The following is a 4,946-nucleotide window of genomic DNA, read 5'->3' on the forward strand; positions in this document are numbered from 1 at the left end:
AGTATTGTGGGAACACCAGGGAGGGGCCGTATTTTGAAATACATTTTGAGGTAATTCCAGTTGCAATTGAGTTAAATCTGTATTTTATAACTTATTACCGTATACATTGAAATTTTTTGTGGAATCCTTAATTAAATAATGTATAGCTCACTAAATAGATAGATAGTGGTGGTTATTTTACTTGACAGCTAAGAAAGCAATAAATGCTTGTTAGTAAGTTCCAGTGTTAGCTGTTTTAGGCTATACTTGGCCAAACCAATGCTATATTTGCACAACGTGAATTTCCCCAATAAGGGCAACAAGGAAAGCATCAAAATAATTAAGAAGTGTCGACCTTCTCTCTTAGATTGATGAGGCATGGAACGTCCTCATCCTTGCATTTAATAAATATGCGCTCAATCACACATCTCCCTTTTTTGTGTGTGAAGTGTTAAAGCCCCACGGTACTACTTGTAGCTACTTGCTCCCTCTATATAGAAAACTTCCCCAATCTGTGCCTGTTAATCCCCCATGATCCTCTTTTTCTTATGTTAATTGAGAACTGAATTGATGAGATAGCCTCCCGTCAGTGACCTCGCTGGGTTGTCTAATCCTCTTTGGCTGAACTAGTACAGATGGCCTTTAAAGCACATCTGTGGTCGACCCTCTGAATGAAGAAATGGCTTCTGATGAGGCAGAGAAGGCATGGATACCTGCAAAATCGAATGGACAAAATAAACAATATCATAAACAATATTCTTAATTTCAACTTGTTTATTTTTTTTCTTGGAGGGGGGTGGGGGGTAATACTATAGAAAGGATACAATGTATTGTACTCATAATCAGGAATTATTCAATCCTGTGTCACTAATACAAAAACTATGAGGTTCCACTTGACAACAAACTACCTCAAGTTGCATCCAGATATCAAAAACATTAATTGTGATTTGTGAACTGAAATTTAAAAGCACATGAGCTCGTTTGAATTAATTACTTAATGCGAGTTGTTACTATATTACCAAATGAACATTCCTAACATGTCACATGTTGGCCAAATACAAAAATGGAAACAAGATTGATTAAGAAAAAGAATAAACAAATGTTTTCATATAAAGAAATAATCTACCTACCCTATTGTCTATCTCCAAGAATCAACTGTTATTCATATGCCCTAGCATGAAGCTGTCAATTCAGTGCACACTTAGAAAAGATCCTGGCACCGTGGCTGCTACCAGTCCAGGCCACCTTGCAACGATACTAGTTATTTTCCCAGCATAATCACAGACAACCTGTCAATATGAAATAACATGTTGGCATTCATTAGTTATGAAAACGCACTCATTTCACACTTCAGATAGGCCGTGAAATGTATAAATTTCACTTGTTATTTATGGTACTTAATGCAAATGCAGTTGAATATGTGATAATTGCTTTTCAATATCTATTTATACAACAAAAATTGGAAGAAAATGCTAATTACCCTATATTTATTGACTGATGAAGTATTTCTTCATTTTTAACTCATGTTTTCATTGTTTATCTTGTAACAATGTAAACAAAAATAATATCGCCTTTAACAAAACATTTCGAGCCTAAAACAAAAAATGCTTTGTGTGGGGGGGGGGGAGGGGGTACCCACTCTCGCATCTTTTTATTGGAAATGAACCTGTTTGTTCTCCTATAGTTTAAAATATATAGCGGTAATTGCCATTGATCAGTTTAAATGCTTCTCTTTGTTGTTTTTTCTTTCATTGATCAATGGCAAAAACAGTGGCCCAATTGCCATGGCCATCAACAAAATATCAGAAATCTAGAGGTCATATCCGAATTGCCAATAGAAGGATGGAACAATTTTTGATTTTTCAAATTTCCCTTTCGTTAAAAAGATATTAACGAGTGTTAGGATTTTTAAGTTTAACTATCCATTGGATATTCTTAACTGTGTACAAAGGCAGTGAAATGAGTACCTGTACGCGAATATTACTTTAATATCCATTTGGCCACTAGAAATCTTGCATTGGTCACCAATGAATTAGCATGGATGTACAACACACAAGACTAGAGAGTGTATATATCTAATGTGAAAATTTTGCAAGGTACAAAAAAAAGGTCTAAAGGGAAAGCCGTGCTGGATCCAGTCATGATGTATTCATTTATTCTCACCTGAACATCGATGGAGTACCTGTTCTTCTTATTGAAGTAGTAACTGGCTCTTGCCCCACCAGGGCTCCTGATGTAAACATGTGTCCCATCAACAGCAACTCCTGGAAATCTGCAGTACTGGAAAAACTGCTTCTGAATAGTAGTCACTATTTGCCTTGTTGTAACTTGTAGGAAACTTCATGACTTGTCCCTTTCTTCTGACAACAGCTTCGGAAACATCCCTCACTACTCTCCATTCGGCAAACAGATGAATATGACACGGCATGCCACCTCCTCATGGTGCATCCTTTAGATCGAATTACCTTTTTAAAAAAAATTAAAAAACAAGCATTCAAATGAATCATTTTTTTGCTGGTTTATGCTATTATATTTTTACATCCCCAACTGTCACTGTCACTTAAAAAAAAAAAAAAATCCTGATTTCTAGATGTGGTGTGAATCAATTTAACGTAAAAGACAAAATTGTCTATGCCTTTTCTAATCTCCTTCACGGCTTCACCTTTTGTAAAATAAGTTTAAGTAGTTCAGTAGTTTTACACAAAACAAGCAATCACAAACCTGTTTCCAACACATAATCTGAATAATTCCTCATGTATTAAAGCCAAATAACAGTATTGGGAAATGCCCCACACACAAATTATGAACATTAATGCTTCCATCACCTACAGTACCATGTAAAAGAATAAATATCATAACTAATCTATCAATGTATCGAATATGACAGAAAATGCTTAGAAATTGAATAAATTTATGTAAATGCACATGTGTATTGCATTGGGGGCTTGCACAGTCGTGGGCAGACCAGCGAAGCGGGGCAAACGAACAGTGAATTTAGGCGGTCAACATTAATTGAAATATTTCTGCATTTTAATAACGACACTAGGGTTGGATTTTACAACAGAAGCCCTTTTTTGTATAGCTATGTTAACAATATTCATCAAGTAGTTTGGCCATGTTTTCAGCAACTTTCCCAATACAGAATTTGAATTCAAAGTAGCCTACCTCAATCTAAAACAAAGGCTCATCATCCAGCGGGTTTTCCCAATCTCAGACTCGGAGGCCTCTGCCCGGTTATGCTGCTATATATTGCTCCAGCTCCTCCTCCAGGTACACCAGCTCATTATGCTGAATCAGCTGCATTTCTACCATCTTTACTAAAGTGAAGATAAAATTAAACAAATGTTTAAACAATGTTTTTAAATTAAAGAAATGTTATTACTTGTGCTTGTGACTTTGTGGGTGATCCTTGCTCTGGAGACTAAGCCAGTTAATTAAGACAATCAGAACCAGATCTAAATTTAATAAAACTAAGCTTTGCTTGTCATGACTCATACTATATCTAGATCTAGTCATAGACAGAAATAACCGTCTGAGTGATATGGGTCATTTCTTTAATAAAAATAATATTAAAACTGACATTTGTTGACATTCTATAATCGGAGGTCTAGTGGAGCCAGACGTAGTCTCAGTGAACAACCGGCGATATATAGAGAGACTGAAGCTTTTGGTCTATGCCTGTCAGTGTGATTCATTTTGGGGAACATTGGCATTGCTGATGCCATTTCAATTTCTATTTATTTAGGTACCAGTGTCAGTGAAACAAGTCAAGTGATGGACATCATTGCCAGGCCTATACTAGGCTAGAGCCTGGTATTATTATCATTATCATGAATTTGTAATAACTAGTGTAGGTCTAGGCCTATTCTAATTGGCATGTGTCATGGCATTGCTGACAACAAGACGAAATTAAACATGACAGTCATACTGACATACTCAGATATAGTCTACTGTAGGCCCGGCTAGGCCCAACTCCAGCCCAGGGTCAGAGGGTGCGAGCTCCGCCGCCGCCTTGGGCGTTGGACTCGAGCTCCCTCGGACTCAGTCCCTGAACTCTGGAATTGAGAGGCCGTCGGATATGTAAACACCGAACATTTCATGGAAAATGGAAAGTTATAAAGCATATCACATATTGAAATGTCAGTAACGTGAAGAGTATGGATTCGACTAGATGTACAGGTTTTATACTTACGATTTTAAGGAAAGGATCGAGAGACTGAGAGATTTCAATAGGCCTGTTTACTAATGATATGCGAGTGACGTCATAATCCCTCGCACCCTAGCGATTGTTACTACGTAGGGCAAGCTTTGCGTGGTGCGGCACGGTCGCCACATTGTTTTTCCATGCCCGCTACGCTATACACATACAAAGCCATTGCTAGCGACCGCGACGTTTTTACACCCTAATTTCTACAATGGCATCGCCTTCGACATCGAGTTGTAGTTCCAGCAAGCCGTTTTCGCAGTGGACAGTGAAGGAGCTTACCGATTATTTAAGAAAGAGAGGAGTTACGACATCAGGGTACAACAAACAGAAACTAGTTCAACTTGCGACTGCTGTGGCCGATATCGCTTTGCCCCAAGACCCGGACCTTGCGAGCTTCGACTCCGCACGGTCGCTGCGGGAGAAGTTGGAGCGTGCGGGGTGCTCGTTCGACGACCCAATGAAAATCACCGGCTACACCGAGAACTTTGAAAGTATACCAGATTTCGGATTATACGACATTTTCAACTACCTGATAGTAAATAGAACTGACTACGACAGAAAGAAACTCAAAGCATATAAATCGTTTGAGGACTATCGTCTATTTGCTGACGGGAATGTGGAGCAAATGAAGTTCAATGAAGTCCATTCATATGGGGTCTGTCTGCGTACCGTGAATCGCTGTTACACGTGCCGTAACAGCAATGCTTACCTCCCATTTTTGCGATATTTCGTCGGATTTCGGAAAATAAAATCGAAGATT

At 38.3% G+C, this 4,946-nt stretch overlaps 1 long non-coding RNA gene across 1 annotated transcript; it reads right to left on the bottom strand.

The window, feature by feature from the left end:
- Nucleotides 1–528: 528 nt before the first annotated feature.
- On the bottom strand, nt 529–2,444 carry LOC105440104. Its single transcript, XR_971529.2, has 3 exons — nt 2,143–2,444; nt 1,110–1,268; nt 529–692 (listed from the first exon to the last, which is right to left on the bottom strand). It is a non-coding gene; the product is annotated as an uncharacterized LOC105440104 (long non-coding RNA).
- Nucleotides 2,445–4,946: the final 2,502 nt, after the last annotated feature.

The sequence above is a fragment of the Strongylocentrotus purpuratus genome, unplaced genomic scaffold (genome assembly GCF_000002235.5).
Source record: "Strongylocentrotus purpuratus isolate Spur 01 unplaced genomic scaffold, Spur_5.0 spur5_scaffold_20, whole genome shotgun sequence".
In the NCBI taxonomy this organism is placed as follows: Eukaryota; Metazoa; Echinodermata; class Echinoidea; order Camarodonta; family Strongylocentrotidae; genus Strongylocentrotus; species Strongylocentrotus purpuratus.